This window comes from Microcebus murinus, chromosome X, assembly GCF_040939455.1.
Source record: "Microcebus murinus isolate Inina chromosome X, M.murinus_Inina_mat1.0, whole genome shotgun sequence".
NCBI classification, from domain to species: Eukaryota; Metazoa; Chordata; class Mammalia; order Primates; family Cheirogaleidae; genus Microcebus; species Microcebus murinus.
This window is the reverse complement of record NC_134136.1, coordinates 42945284-42961860: the sequence shown is the minus strand read 5'-3', so window position 1 is coordinate 42961860 and position 16577 is coordinate 42945284. Positions and strand designations below refer to the sequence as shown.

General features: G+C 50.1%; 1 pseudogene; it reads left to right on the top strand.

The window, feature by feature from the left end:
- The window catches only part of LOC105862849 (tubulin polyglutamylase complex subunit 2 pseudogene), a 153699-nt pseudogene that overhangs the window by 81523 nt on the left and 55599 nt on the right, over positions 1-16577 (top strand).

Genomic DNA, 16577 nt, shown 5'->3' with positions numbered 1-16577 from the left:
TAGTAGAGATGGGGTCTCACTCTTGCTCAGGCTGGTTTTGAACTCCTGACCTTGACCTCAGCCTCCCAGAGTGCTAGGATTACAGGTGTGAGCCACTGCGCCTTGTCTTGTTATAAGTCTTTACAGAACCAATTCGACATGTGCTGCAATTCTGCTACCATTTTCTGTTATATCCATTTCCCAAATCATTGGGAAATTGCCTTCAAACCAGGCCACTCGCCCTATCAGTACTTTGTGCCTTGGACCCTTCCTCTTTTTTGTGCTCTGAGCATTTGGGGACCTTCAATCTGACATGAGGAGTGGGGAAATGGCTATGGTGGGAAACTTTGGACAAAGAAGACTCTGAATTTCCAGTGGCCAGGAGGGGTGCCCACCTAAACGTGGTAAAGTACATGAAGGCAAGCGCGTCTGGAAGGACAGAGCCGTGAGTTTTGGCCCAGGGAGAGACTGCTGCGTAGCCGAAGGGACAGGACGAGCAGGCTCAGGCAATATAGTGAATGGTGGTGGGCCCTGGCACCTTCACCCTTGTGTTCAGCTCCACGTCCTTACATGGCTCCATGGTCAGCATGAGGCTTGGACAGGCTTGGATTGCAGGGGTAGAGCTAGGAGTACATGTCCCTTTGCAAGATGCCATCTAGAAAGGCAGAGGCTCTGGCCATTGTGTTGTGTTTTCATTTCCTTCCTAGAACTTAAAGAACCTTTTTTCCATGGAAGAGAGGTGGTTTTCCAAGCAGGTTTTGCAAACCCCGCTTTGTGTAATTCAAAAGCGGGAAGGGACCCTGGAGACCCTCCTGGGGTTACCGGTGGGATGTCTTTCTTAAGGGAGGACGAATTGCAGGCAGTCTGAAATGTTGGGCCTCCAAGGGCTGACTTTTTGGGAGAAGGGTATCTTTCTTGGAGTGAAAAACATTGCAAAGGACCTAAAAGGGACATGTCCCTCCCTCCCACCAGAATCTAGGAAGACCCTGAGGTGGACATGTGTACACTTGTACGCTTGTGTGCACCCGCACTGTAAAGGAACTTCCATGAAAACAGTTTGCATAGTGTGTGTGGGCAGCTTTTGCAGGACGAAGGGGATAACCTCCAACTGTCACTTCCCTGGCCTTGGCCTTAGGAAACAGTGATGGGGTTTTCCGGGTAGCTTCGGTGACTGAGGCAGCAGCATCCACCATGGAGGTGCTGGCATGGGGTCTTGGATTCTTTTACATCTGTCCTTACACCTCTCGGTGTGGTTGGATGATTACTAACACCTTCGATTGCATCTGTCATGACTTTGGCACAATGTCTTTATGTGTGGTCCTGGAGAAAACAGAAGGTGTGCAGTTGCATGCGTGCACATATATAGGCAGTGACAGTGGGGCATCAGAGAGAGAGAGAGAGAGAAAGGATGACAGGGAGGAGTCAGCATATGGGTGTGAGGAGAGAGAGAGAGACAGGAGAAAACAGGTTGCTGTGGGGAAGACCACATAGATTTTGGGGGACCAAGGTGGGGTGATGAGCACAGAAGCTGCAGCTAGGGTGTCCACTGTTCCTTCTATTTACTGTGTCTTATTTACACAGTAGTGTTCCTGGGCAGTGTGATTTTTGAACACATATTGGGAGTGTTCTGTTTTCTGCTCAGCCTAGACATGGTTATGTTAAATTGTCCATGAGAATATACGTTCCCAAGAAAGAAGTTGCAAATATTCTGGCTTATCCTTGTCCTCTCTGGCATGACACACATGAGTCCGCAGAAGCACGCACAGCTCTATGTGTTTTGCCCAGCAGGCACCCCGTTAGGAGCTCTCCTGACATGGATCTGGGGCCCCCAGGAAGAGAACCAGGAGGAGGACGGGTGCCTTAGGGGTGGCACCTGTCCCCAGTCCTATGTGACCTATCTATGCCTGAACTATGGTGGGCTGGCGGAGCAAATAGGGCTTTGTGCTCATACCTACTGTCCCAGTGTCACCCTTTCTTCTGACTATTTGGACAGTGGCAGGTGAGATGGCTCCTCCAAAAAGTTGCCAAAAGGGTGCTATCCGCCATTTTGGAGCCAGATTGGACAGTGGTTGGCGTTTTTTCCTCACCAAAAGGCGGAGGGAGTGGACCTGAGGGAAGAGCAGGTGTGCATTTGTGGTGCAACAGTGCCATCCAGAGGAAATTGTTTGGCCTTCTGGCAGAGCCAGTCCTGGGGTTTTCTGGGGAGAAGTGACTTGGGAGTGCGGTCAGGGTCCAGCAGGGACATGGGACAGGACTCCCCAGACAGATCAGATCTCTGAGGAGGCTAGGGGAAGAGTCGCCCATGGCAGGTTGGGCTGTGGAAGCACCAGGGACAGGCAGCAAGCCGACGTGGACAGCCAGCTGACTGTCGGACCTGTACAGGAAGTCCCATCTGGGGAGCCTGGTGGAAGCCATGTCTGGACGGGACTAGTGGAGCCTGTATTGGGGAACAAGGCCTCAAGGCTATGGGCAGCTTGTGTTCTGCCTCTTTGCCTGTTATCATACTCACACGAAGGTGTCACTGAGTGCATTCTTGCAGATAACTATTCTTACTGTTCCAAGTCTCCTTGCCAAGTGAGCAGTTTCATGAGTCTATGTAGACATGTCCTTCCTCATTTAACTTGCCTAAAATTAACAAGAGCCTCAAGGCAATGACGAGGAACATCCCTTGTTTCCTGGTACCCTCTATATCGCTTGGTCTGAACCTTATGCTTGCTCAGGGAGTTTGCAATCAACAAGATCTTGTGACATTGTGTAAATGTCATCACTGTTAGCTTAAGTCACGGTCTACCCCTACTTTCCCATTTTTTTCTCCCTGTTGCTATATCCACAGTCCCCTGTCTTCTTGAGTTTCTCAGATTCACCCCCATCAGTCAGACCTGCCAGGGCCAAAAATGATGTGAAATACTCCTGGGCACACAGGGCTCTCCATGGACCTTTACGATCTATGGCCTGCTACTGGAGAACCACTGTCGTGGTCATACTCTGTGCCAGTTCCCCCCTGCCTATATTTGTGCTACATGTTCAATGCTAGCCCAAGGATACAGTAGGCCCAGGAATGCACTCCTTTTCTTTCATATCTACTGGATGGTTTCTAAATGTTATTGCTGGGGCTCCAGTACTTTGCATGAATGAGTTTCCTGAATTCATGCGCAGGTCATCCATATGCGCTGAGCCTTTGGGACAACTGACCTATTTCTCTGTTGATAAACTGGTTAGGGTATGGACCTAGAGGATCTGATCACACACCCACAAAAAACAGTGAGTGTCTCAGTCTTCTTACAGCAAGTGTTACAGTGGGTGGTTGCGAGGACAAATCCAGCCCCACACGGAGAATGGAGAACCAAGGTTTCTTCACCACCAGGCTCAGAGGGGACTTGCCACCACAATCTGAGCTCCATCTACTGAGTTTCTTCCACTTTTATTAGGTTAGGGTGGTCCGAGGAGTGGAGTCTCAGGTGGCTGATGCAGTAGGTAAGCATGACTGCAGACGCCAGGTGATAGGTTAGTATTAGGTAATGAGGGTCTCCCTTATCTGTCTCTGTGTGTCCATTAGTCCAGGCAATGCTCTGGGAAAGCCAGACCCAAATAACATACTGCTCTGTATGTGTGACCCCAGGTATATTTATGGAGGCGAGTACCCGGGTCAAGACACTGGAGGCCAGCGAACAGGGGACGTTTGGAATGTTCCCCAACTATAATGCAGGAACATTACAGACCCCTGTCTCCCAGGTCCAGAGAATGGAGGCCACGTTGATTTGTGGATACCACTGGACTCTGTGCAATGGGAGAAGATGCATAGCATGCCATCCTGTGGGGCCTGTGACCCAGAATTTCTGACAGGAGTGTAAGGAATCACCCAGAACTTGGCAGGCCGTGCACGGTGTTACCATTTCTTGTATTGCTCTAGTACCCAGGAATGAGGATATTTATCCTTTCTACAAGAGACTGCCCATGACATTTTGACGCAGGCTCCTTCTCATTACTCGGCTGGGGCCTAGGTTTTCCAGATGGACTATTAAGTCTGGATTTCCCAGTGGCTTCGACTGCCCAGAAAGTGTCCCTCTTAATGCCTCAATGTTGCCCCTGTACCACCAGGAATGACCAGTGCAAAATCCTCTGTGGTAGTTTCAGCTCCAGGTTCCCAAACATGGCGGCCTCCGAGGACTGGTCTACAGGGACTCCCCAGCCTGGCAGGCCGGACAGCCCTGGCTCCTTGGTAGCCAAGCCTGACTCCTCTCTCTCTCTCACTAAACCCAGGTTCTCCCAGTGGGGTCCACAGGTGCAGCCCCAGAATTCGCCATTTCCACAAACTTAGGCTTCCTCCTCTCAGAGGCCTCCCCTCAGTGTACACAAAGACTACCTGGAAGTCCACATAAAAAGTTTCCGCTTGGGGGCACTGTCGCTCCAGAAATGCCCACAGTTTGTCCTCCCAGGCCTCTCCCTCCACCTTTTATAGGTGAAAAAACGCCAAAGAATGCTTACAAGAGATTCAAGCCCTAAGAGTGGGGTTTATTCTTTTCAGGTATGTGGAAAAAGGTGCGTTTTTTTTCAGGCTCTTGGTGTGAATATAAATATCTGTGTGAAACTGTTCAACCAAAGGTGTGGATGTATCGATTTATCCGTCAATATGTCATATCCTCATAAGCTTTGAGCCAGAATTTACTATAATGAGGTACCCAGTTTTCTGGTCACACCTGTGGGTGTTATAAGGTTCCTCCTGAGTGAAAGTCCACTCATAGCCTGACATGGGCTGAGTATCTGGATTTCCCCTCTTATGCTGCAGTCATTACCTGCATTCTGTTTTTAGGAAGCCAGGGTTAGCCTCAGGGAGCCATCCAATCAAAGCACATTCCAGGAACAAACTCCTAATGCTCCTAAGGCATTAGGAGCAGTGTAGAAAAGGCCATTGTGGGAGCAGCAGGAATTGACAGGAGCCATGTGACTTGACAAATCTGGAAGGATTAGCCTTGGGTCACCCACAGGGACTGAAGTAGTCACTCCCCACTGAGTAGCCCAGATTGGGGTTCCAAGGCTCAGGAGGAGAACCCAGTGGTTTTACACAGGTAGGTGACTTTGGAAAGGGCCTTTGGTTGTGCAGCCCCTCGTCACAAACTCTACATGGAAGTGTGGCTGTGCTGTCCACCCACCCCACACATTCTTGCATGTAATCATTCATGCTTCCACACACATGCAAGCTCTCATCTCTATATATGTGTACATATTTACCTTTTATTTTCGATATTCTTTCTCCCATGACAACATTGGTAATACCAATAGGGATAGACGTTTTTTTCAGTTAAACAGACAATCCTTTCCACTGTGTGATGTCCAATTCTTAATTGTGCCTTTTGTCTTCTACCCCTGTTACCATCCCTCCCTAAATGAGAAGTAGATGCCAATTTTTTCCTGTGTGATTGCATCTCATATCTTGTGCATATGAATGACAATGTGGAAGTTTGTCTGCTTTCGGCCTTCTCTCTGACCCTGCCAGGCTGATATGGAATAAAACACACATTCCTTGGCCTTTGCACATGTGTGCAGAGTCAACATCCAGCCAGATCCTTTCCATTTCCCCTGTAACCGCTGCCTGGGGTGTTAGCAGCAGGATCATTTGTTTACCATGTCTCTTCATTTTGGACACGTGGTTTCTTTTTTCCTCCTTCCTATCTTCTTTTCATTGAAAGAGATCTAACTGTATGTCTGGGTATTAAGTCCCAGTTCTGACAGGGTGAGGATGTGTGACTGACAGGTACGTGGAGTAGAGTCTATATCCACCCTTAAACCAGCTGCTGAATACATTGAGATGCAGCCGCCCCCAAGAAGGATTTGCCCTTGTGTCTAGAAAGTCATTGTGGTGGATCTGTGTGCAGCCCGACTACAAATACCTGCTTCCCGTTCCTTTTCTAGCCAGATGAGCTACCAGTCCTTTGAGGGTGTGTTATTCCATTAGAATGAGGTGGAGCACACAGCTTCACTTGGATATTTTGACATACACTTTTTCATAGTCACACAGAACAGATACCAGTAGAGAAGTTGTGTGAGTATAGACGCCCAAGGTAGGCTGGTTGTAGTTATCAGTGAGCAGAAAGCCAAGAGTCAATTCTCCGTTATTTCAAGATACATAGTTCCCAGAGAGCTGCTTCTTTATGACAGCCTCAAATAATTTCATGCAATTGCCTAGAATTGAGAAGAGTTGATTTTTATTCTGTAGTTTCTTTAGAAGTCAAAGATACTCTAGAGAATTATCTTTCCGATTCCATGACCCCTCTTCCTTTTTGTAGCCTCATAGGAATGAATGTGATTGGAGTCAACACAGTGTCCATCCAGGATGAAGGCCGGTGCCACCTGTAGATATAGAGCTAAAGGTAAGTGGGAGACGTGGCCCAAGGCCACTTCAAAGAAGTCTTCCTGGGCAGTTTGCGTTTTTGCATGTGTTTGGGGTATTCCCCTTTTTAATCAGTCCTGACACAGTAACCATTAGATATCTGTTAGAATACGCACCCATTTCTGAGGAAGAAAATGTAATCATTGTGTTTTATACTTGTCCATATCCAATCTAACATTACCAAGTCCGCAGAAGCACGCACACCTGTATGTGTTTTTCGCAGCAGGCCTCCAGATTGGAGCTATATGGAAATGGACCTAGGGTTGGCACGAGGAGAATGGGTGTCTTGGGTGTCGATCCTGGCTGTGGTCCTGTCTGTCCTAGCCATGCTTGACCACTATGTGCTTCTAGAGTGAGAAGGGCCCTCTCTCCAGGGCTTAAAGTGTGTCCTGCCCCCTTGCTCCCCACCAGGTAACCTTGGGACACTGGTCACCCTCGACCTGGTCATAAATCTGGCCTTGGACTGACCTGTGCAAGTGCCCATGTCTGAATGTTTCCTGGCTGGCAAAGGCTGGGGTGCATCCAACCCTGTGCCCAGTCTGGATCTTTTCCCTGAGGGCTCAAGCGATTCCCTCAGGGAATTGTACGTGGGGATTAGGTTGATTCCCATGCCTTGCTAAGGGGACAGGAGGTGAACCCCTCCCTTTTTGGTCAGGAAGGCAGATGAAGGGGACCCTAGTGAGGGCAGGCTCAGGGCAGTTGGCCAGCTCCACTACCACATGGGCGAGAGGGTGCCATCCGCCATGTTGGAGCCAGATTGGACAGTGGTTGGCTTTTTTTCCTCAACCAAGGGTGGAGAGAGTGAACCTGGAGTAAGGGCAGGCAGTTATTTGTGGTGCAACAGTGCCATCCAGAGGAACTTGTTTGGCATTCCCCCGAAGCCAGGCCTGGGGATTCATGGGGAGGAGTGTCTTGGGAGTGCAGTTGGGGTCCAGCAGGGAAGACGAATGGACCCCGGACAGCTCAGAGCTCTCTAGAAGCCTCGGAGAAGGGTGGCCCATGGTGTGGAAGCACCAGGGCCAGGCCCCAGGCAGACGTGGACAGCCAGCCGCCTGGCCGGCCTATACAGGAAGTCCTGGCTGAGGAGCCTGGTGGCGGCCATGTCTGGGCGGGACTCGGGGAAGCCTGCACTGGAGAGCCACAGTTTGGGGCTGTGGGAATGTGTCTTTTTGCTTCTTTGCCTTTTCCCATACTGACTCCAAGGTGTGAGTGCGTTCTTGCAGAGGCCTCCTCTTAGTGTTGGAAGATTCATTGCCAAGGGAGCAATTGTCAGAGCCTCTGCAGACTTCTCCTTTCTATGCCAGGGTGCCCAAAATCCAAGGAACCTCAAGGCAATGCCCAAAAATATTCCTTGTTTTCTGGTTTCCTCTGCATGTTCTGGTCTCATCTCTGAGGTTGCCGAGGTACTTGTAGTCAAGAATATCCAATGACACTGTGTAAATGTACTACCCTTGAGTTCAGTGAGAGTCTCTGGCTCCTTTCCACACCTTTTTTTCATGCTGCTTTATCCCAGGCCCCTTCCTCCTGGTGTTTCCCAGATTCATCCTGATGAACCAGCCCTGCCAAAGCCAGAAACCATGTGCATAGTGCTGGGCATACAGGCCTTTCTCCCACAGCTTTACTACCTATGGCCTGCTACTGGACAACCACTGTTTGCTAGTTGCCATTTCCCACCTGCCTGCAGCTGTGCTACCTGTTCAGTGCTAGGCAACGATTTGGTAGGAAGCCTCAAGGCCCAGCACTACACTTCTTTCTTACCTACTGGATGGTTTCTAGAGACCATTCCTTGTGCCCTGGTAATTCACACTCATGACCTTCCAGAATCTTTGATCAGGAGACTCAAGTGTGCAAAGCCTTTCAGGACAATTGACCTTTCTCTCTGCCAATCCACTGGTCAGGATATGAACCTACAGTATCTGATCATGCCCCAACCCAAAGCTGTATATATGGTGGTCTCTGTGTGTTCCATTGGCCTGGGCCATCGCCGGACCCACAGAACATAGACCTCCTCATGTGTGAAGGCATGTGCCTTTCATGAGGGGATCAACTGGCTCCTATCAGTGGAGGGGAGGGATCAGGGCAACTCTGGAATGTCCCCCAACTGTAGTCCATGAACAATGCGGACCCAGGTCACCCAACTGCAGAGAATGAGGGCCGACTTAGCCTATGGATCCCCAGTGGGTGCTGCCACGCTCTGAACAACAGGAGATCCTGCACAAGTTGGCATGGTGTGTGGTCTGTGACCCAGAGTTTGACAGGAGCGAGAGAACTGCCATGCACCTGTGTTACCTTTTCTTGCTTTGTTTTAGTACCGAGTACTCGGGGAATTGATCCTGTCCACAAGAGAGTGTCCCTGAATTTGTGGCTGAGTTGCCGAAAACATAGCACTTGTCCACGAGGCAGAATCAGAAGAACAAGGACAGGTTTTTCCAGAGATGGGGAAAGAGATTCATTTTCATGCCAGCAAAGGGAGGAAAAAGTCAGACTATAATCTCAAAATCCCTCCCCTCCCCTCCCCTTCCCTCCCCTCCCCCCATCTCATTTTGTTGCCCAGGATAGAGTGAGTGTCAAGTCATCAGCCTAGCTCACAGCAACCTCAAACTCTTGGGCTCAGGCGATCCTACTGCCTCAGCCTCCCAAGTAGCTGGGGCTACAGGCATGTGCCACCATGCCCGGCTAATTTTTTCTATATATATTAGTTGGCCAATTAATTTCTTTCTATTTATAGTAGAGACAGGGTCTTGCTCTTGTTCCGGCTGATTTCAAACTCCTGAACTCGAGCAATCTGCTGGCCTCCGCCTCCCAGAGTGCTAGGATTATAGGTGTGAGCTACAGAGCCAGGCCTATCCAAAGACAAAGCCTTGATACTTGCCATTAGCCCACCTAGGAGGGATGGTACCAGGTGGCAGTTATTACTTTTAGAGAAATACTTAACCTGCCAGGCTGCTGTTCCCAAAAAGAGTGCCAAAAGGTTTAAAGACACACAAAAGCCTTTTTTTGTTCGTTTCCTGACCACACCCTGTTACCTATTCACCACTCTTAATTTTACCCTTCCATATCTATGGGAGGAGGTTCCACTACTCTATTACAGGTGCTGACCCCTCCTCATTCCTTAGTTGGCCTAAGTTTTCCAAAGGGACCCTTAGGTCCCAATTTCCCAGTGGCCCCGATTCCCAGTAAAGTGTCCTTCTTAATGCCCCAATGTTGCCCCTGTACCAGCAGGAAAGATCCAGCAACAAATCCTCTGTGGTATTTTCAGCTCAAGGTTCCCAAACATGGCGGCCGCCAAGACTGGACTCCAGGGACTCCCGAGCCTAGCAGGCCTGGCAGCTAAGGGCTCCTTGGTAGCCCAGCCTGACTCCTCTCTCTCTCATTAAACCTCCAGTCGCCCAGTGGGGTCCGCAGGTTCAGCCCCAGAATTCGCCCATTTCCCCAAACTTGCCTCCCCGCAACGTACACAGAGACTAGCTGGAAGCCATACTCAAAAAGTTTCCGCTTGGTGGCACTGTCGCTCCAGAAATGCCCACGTTTTGTCCTCCAGGGCCTCTCCCTCCACCCTTTATAAGTGAAAAAACACGAAAGAATGCTCAAAAGGGATTCAAGCCCTAAGAGTGGGGTCTATTCTTTTCAGGTTTTGAGGAAAAAGGTGTGTCTTTTTTCAGGCTCTGGTGTGGAATATAAATGTCTGTGTGAAAATGTTCATCCAAATGTGTAGATGTACGGATTTATCCATCGATACATCATCCCCTCATCAGGTTTGAGCCAGAATTTACTATAATGAGATACCCGGTTTTCTGGTCACACTTGTGGGTTTTATATTATTCCCCCTGAGTAGGCGGGTTGCTCCTAAGTGAATATTGACTTATAGCCTGACATGGGCTGAGTATCTGGATTTCCCCTCTTAAGCTGCAGTCATTACCTGCATTCTTTCCTCAGGCAGCCAGGGCTCACCCCAAGGAGCCAAGCCAAGCACATTCCAGGAGGAAACTGCTTTAGGAGCAGTCTAGAGAAGGAGTAGCAGTAGGGCACTATGGGAGCATGAGGAATTGACAGGGTCCATGTGAGGGGACAAGACTCTAAGGATGTAGCCCTAGGTCACCTACAGGGACTCAAGTAGTCACTCTCCATTGAGAAGCCCAGATTTGGGTTCCCAGGCTCAGGAGGGGAACCCTGTGGTTCTATACATGTTGGTGACCTAAGAGAAGGCCTTTGGTTCTACAGCCCCTCGAGGCAAAATCTACATGGAAGTGTGGCTGTGCTGTCCACTCACCCCACACATTCACACAATGATTCATGTGTATACACACACAAACTGTCTTCCCTAAATATGTGTCCATATTTCCCTTTTCCTTTCGATATTATTTCTCCCATGACAACCTTGGGAATACCACTGTGGATAGACATTTTTCCCAGTTAAAGAGACACCCCTTTCCATTGTGTGATGTGCAATCCCTAATTGTGCATTTCTCTTCTACCCCTGTTACCATCCTTCCCTAAAGTGAGAAGTAGATGCCAATATTCTCATGCATGTTTTCATCTCGTGTCTTGTGCAGATGAATGAAAATGTGCAAGTTTGTCTGCTTTCAGCCTTCTCTCTGACCCTGCCAGGCTGATATGGAATAAAACACACGTCCCTTGGCCTTTGCACACGTGTGCAGAGTCAACATCCAGCCAGATCCTTTCCATTTCCCCTGTAACCACTGCCTGGGGTGATAGCAGCAGGATCATTTGATTACCATGTCTCTTCATGTTGGACACTTGGGTTTTGTTTTGTTCCTTCCCATCTTCTTTTCTTTGAAATAGATCTGACCTTGTGTCTGGGTATTAAGTCCCAGTTCTGACAGGGTGAGGATGTGTGACTGAGAGGTACATGGAGTAGTGTCTGTGTCCACCCTGAAACCAGCTGATCAGTACATTGACACGCAGCCACCCCCCAAGAATTATTTACCCTCATGTCTAGAAAATCATTGTGGTGGATCTATGTTCAGCCTGACTGCAGATACCTGCTTCTTGTGCTTGTCTAGCCAGATGAGCTAACAGTCTTTCAAGGCTGTGTTACTCCATTAATATGAAGTGGAGGACACAGGCTCAGTAGGATATTTTGACATACACATCTCTATAGTCACATAGAGGAGAGAAGTATATACCAGGAGAGAAGTAATGTGAGGATAGTTGCCATGGTAGGCTGGTAGTAGTTTTCAGTGAACAGAACGCCAAGGATAAAGTCTCCCTTATTTTAAGATACATAGTTCCCGGAGAGCTGCTTCTTTATTACAGCCCCAAAAGACTTCATGCCATGGACTAGAAATGAGTAGGGTTGATTTTTTTGTTGTTGTTGTTCTTGTTTCTTCAGAAGTAAAAGATTACCCTAGAAAGTTGTCTTTATCAATTCCGTGACTCCTTTCTTTTTTGTACCATCAAGGGGGTGAGCGGGATTGGAGTCAACACAGTGTCTAACCAGGATGAAGGAAAGGATGATGCCACCTGGAGATACAGAGCTAAAGGTAAGGGGGAGACATGGCCCATGGCCACTTCAAAGAAGTCTTCCCCGGAAGTTTGCATTTTCCAAGGGTTTGGGGTATTCCCCTTTTTTTAATCAGTCCTGACATAGTAACAGTGAGATATCTATTAGAATACGCACCCATTTATGGGGAAGAAAATGTAAAGAATTCTGCCTTGTTCTTGTCACCGTCCATATCTGACCTAACATAGGCAAGTCCACAAAAGCACATACACCTCTATGTGCTTTGCTCGGCAAGCCTCTAGGTAGGAGCTGTCTAAAGATGGACTTAGGCTCTGCGTGAGGAGAACGAGTGTCTTGGGGTGGCACCTGTCTCTGCTCCTTTCTTACCTAGCCATGCCTGTACCCCCACAGGCTGCCAGCTTCAGAAGGGTCCTCTGTCCAGGGCTGAGGTCTGTCCGCACTCCTTGCTCCCTGCCAGGTAACTCTTGGACACTGGTCACCCTTGACCTAGTGGTGAAGGTGGCCTTGGACTGACCTGTGAAAGGGCCCACGTCAGAATGTCTACTGGCCGGTAGGGGCTGGTGTTGGAGCCAGCCCTGTACCCAGTGTGGATCTAGGCGCTCATGCAGCCCCCAGTGTTCATGGCTTCGGTCAGCATTGGGTAGGTTCCGGTGCGTTGCTATGGGGACTGCAGGCAGACTGTTCCCTTTTGGTCAGGAAGGCAGGTGAAGGGGACCCTAGTGAGCCCAGGCTCAGGGCAGTGGGATGGTTCCTCCTCCCCATAGGCTAGAGGGTGCTATCCGCCATGTTGGAGCCAGATTGGACAGTGGTTGGCGTTTTTTTCCTCAGCTAAGGGCGGAGGGAGTGGACCTGGGGGAAGGGCAGGCGTACATTTGTGGTGCAACAGTGCCATCCAGAGGAACTTGTTTGGCGCTCTCGCAAAGCCAGGCCTGGGGTTTCCTGGGGAGGAGTGGCTTGGGAGTGCAGGTGGGGTCCAGCAGGGACAGGGGCTGGCATCCCAGACTGATCAGCGCTCTCTGGAGGCCTCGGGGAAGGGTGGCCAGTGGCAGGTCGGGCCACAGAAGCACCAGGGCCAGGTCACAGGCCGAGGTGGACATCCAGCCGTCTGGCGTGCCTGTACAGGAAGTCCCAGCCGCGGAGCCTGGTGGCAGCCATGTCTGGGCGGGACAAGTGAGAGCCTGTGCTGAGGCGCCTGAGCTCAGGGACCAGGAAAGTGGGCAGCTTGCCTGTTCCCCCTTCCCTTAGGAGCAAGTGGCCGGACAGCCTTGAATGTCTCCTTGTTCACACTTTACCCCACTGAAGAATTACTGGGCCCTGGTGATCTTCAGCCATTGCCAGCTATTTTTAGCCAGAGCTGAGATGTTTCTTTGTCCTGAGGAAGAAAACAGAGTGGCTAGGCCCACACTCTGATTGTCACTGAGGTGACTGTTGTAAGTCCATATGGAATGAATTCAACGTAGGGTGCACTTCTGCTCCCATTTTCTATTCTGTCCATGTCCCAAATCATCGGGCAATTGCCTTAGAACAAGGCCACTCCCCCTGTCAGTTCTTCATGCCTTGGACCCTCCCTCATTTGTGTGTTTTGAGCATACCAATACCTTCACTGTGACATGAGGAGTGGGGAAATGGTATAGTGGCAAGCTTTGGACAAGGGAGACTCTGGGTTTCCACTGGCCAGGAGGGGTGCCCACCTAAACGTGCTAAAGTACATGAAGGCAGTCGCATCCAGAAGGACAGATCCATTGGGTTTGGCCCAGGGAGAGACTGCTGCATGGCAGAAGGGACAGGAGGGGCAGACTCAGGCGACATAGCGAAAGGTGGTGGGTCCTGGCGCCTTCACCCTTGCATTCTGCTCCATATCCTTACATGGTCCCATGGGTAGTATCAGGCTCAGTCAGACTTGGATTGCAGGGGTAGAGCTAGGAGTACATGTCCCTTTGCAAGATGCCATCTAGAAAGGCAGAGGCTCTGGCCATTCTCTTGTGTTTTCTTCTCCTTCCTAGAACTTGAATAACCAGTTTTCCATGGAAGAGAGGTGCTTTTCCAAGGAGGTTTTACTAAAGCCCACTTTGTGGAAATCAAGAGTGGGAAGGGACCCAGGAGACCCTCCTGGGGACACAGGTGGGATGTCTTTCTCAAGGGAGGGAGAATTGCAGGCAGAGCGAGGTGTTGGGACTCCAAGGGCTGAATTTTTGAGAGAAGGGTATCTTCCTTGGATTGAAAAACGTTGCAAAGGACCTAAAAGGGACATGTCTTTCCCTCCCACCAGAATCCACAGAAGCACGCACACTTCTATGTGTTTTGCACAGCAAGATTCCTGGTGGGAGCTGTCTCAACATGGACCTAGGCTGGGCGCGAGGAAAACAGGTATCTTAAGGGTGGCACCTGGGTCTGGTCCTCTCTGACCTCGCCACACCTGAGCATCTGCAGCCTGCCGCATTGTGAAGGGCCCAGTGCTCATGCTCGCTGTCAGGGGCTCACATTTTCTTGTGACATTTTGCTCCCTACATGGGCCTGTGGGACACTGGTCGCCCTTAACCTGGTAGTGAAGGTGGCTTTGGACTGACCTGTGAGAGAGTCCACGTCAGAATGTCTCCTGGCTGGCAGGCCCTGGGGTTGGAGCCAGCCCTGTACCCAGTGTAGATCTTGGCCCTCACGCAGCCCCCAGTGGTCACGGCGTAGGTGGGGATTGGGTAGGTTCCAGTGCATTGCTGGGGGCTTCAGGTGGTCTCTTCCCTTTTGGTCAGGAAGGCAGGTGAAGGGGACCCTAGTGAGGCCAGGCTCAGGGCAGTGGGACAGCTCCTCCTCCACATGGGTGAGAGGGTGCTGTCCGCCATGTTGGAGCCAGATTGGACAGTGGTTGGCATTTTTTCCTCAACCAAGGGTGGAGGGAGTGGACCTGGGGGAAGGGGTCGGGACCCCAGACAGGTCAAAGCTCTCTGGAAGCCTCGGGGAAGGGTGGCCCGTGGAGGGTTGGACCGTGGAAGCACCAGGGCCATGCAGCAGGCCAAGGTGGATATCCAGCCACCTGGCAGGCCTGTACAGGAAGTCACCCATGTGGTGCCTGGTGGTGGCCATATCTGGCCGGAACTAACAAGAGCCTTTATTGGGGAACCAGGCCTCAAGCCTATGAGCAGTTTGACTTCTGCCCCTCTTCCTGTTGTCATACTCATGCCAAGGTGTCAGTGAGTACATTCTTGCAGAGGACTATTCTTACCGTTCCAAGTCTTCATTGCCAAGTGAGCAATTGCCTGACCCTCTGCAGACATCCCCTTCATCATTTACCTTGCCTAAAATTCACGACAGCCTCAAGGCAATGACCAAGAACATCCTTTGTTTCCTGGTACCCTCTATATCTCTGGGTCTCAGCCTTGTGCTTGCTCGGGGAGTTTGCAATCAAGAAGGTCTAGTGACCCTGTGTAAATGTCATCACTGTAGATTCAGTCACAGTCTCCCCTCCTTTCTCCCCGTTGCTCTATCCACAGTCCCCCTTCATTCTTGAGTTTCTCAGATTCACCCCCATCAGTCAGACTTGGAAAGGCCAGAAATGATGTGAAATACTCCTGGGCACACAGGGCTTTCCATGGACCTTTACGACCTATGGCCTGCTACTAGAGAACCACTGTGGTGGGTCATTCTCTGTGCCAGTTCCCACCTGCCAGTATATTTGCTACTTGTTCAACGGTAGCCCAAGGATACGGTAGGCCCAGGACTGCACTCCTTTTCTTTCATACCTACTGGATAGTTTCTAAAAATTATTGCTGGGGCTCGGATATTTTGCACTCATGAGTTTCCTGAATTCATGCGCAGGCCATCTATATGCGCTGAGACTTTGGGACAACTGACCTATTTCTCTGTTGATGAACTGGTCAGGGTATGGATCTAGAAGATGTGATCACACCCCCACCAAAAACTGTGAGTCTGTCGTTCTTGTTACAGCAAGTGCTAAAGCGGGTGGCTGTGAGGACAAACAGAGCAGCACACAGAGAGTTGGAGAATCAAGGTTTATTCACCAGCAGGCTCAGAGGTGACTTGCCACAAAATTCTGAGTTCCATGTAGGGGGTTTCATCCACTTTTATTATGCTAGGGTGTTTCCTGGGGTGGGGTCTCAGGTGCCTGATGCAATAGGTAAGCAAGATTGCAGAAGCCAGGTGATAGGTTAGTATTAGGTTGATGAAGGTCTTTTTTATCAGTCTTTGTTTGCTCCATTTCCCTGGCCTGTGCTCTGGGAAAGCCAGACCCTGAGAACATACTCCTCCGTATGTGTGACCCCAGGTATATTTCTGGAGACGAAAGACCATGTCATGCCACTGTAGGCCAGGGAACAGGGGACATTTGGAATGTTCCTCAACTGTAATGCATGAGCAATACAGACCCGTGTCCCCCAGCTCCAGAGAACGGAGGCCACATTGACTTGTGGATCCCAGTGGATGCTGGTACGCTTTGTACAATGGGAGAAGATGCATAGCATGCCATCCTGTGGGGCCTGTGACGCAGACTTTCTCTGACAGGAGCAAAAGGAATTAGCCAGAACTTGGGGGGAGGGCCGTGCACTGTGTTACCCTCTCTTATTTTGTTATAGAACCCAGTAATGAGGATATTTATCCTTTCTACAAGAGACTGCCCATGAAATTCTGGCGCTGGCTCCTCCTCTTTACTCGGCTGGGCCGACATTTTTCAGATGGACCATTAGGTCCGGAATTCCCAGTGGCCCCGACTGCCAG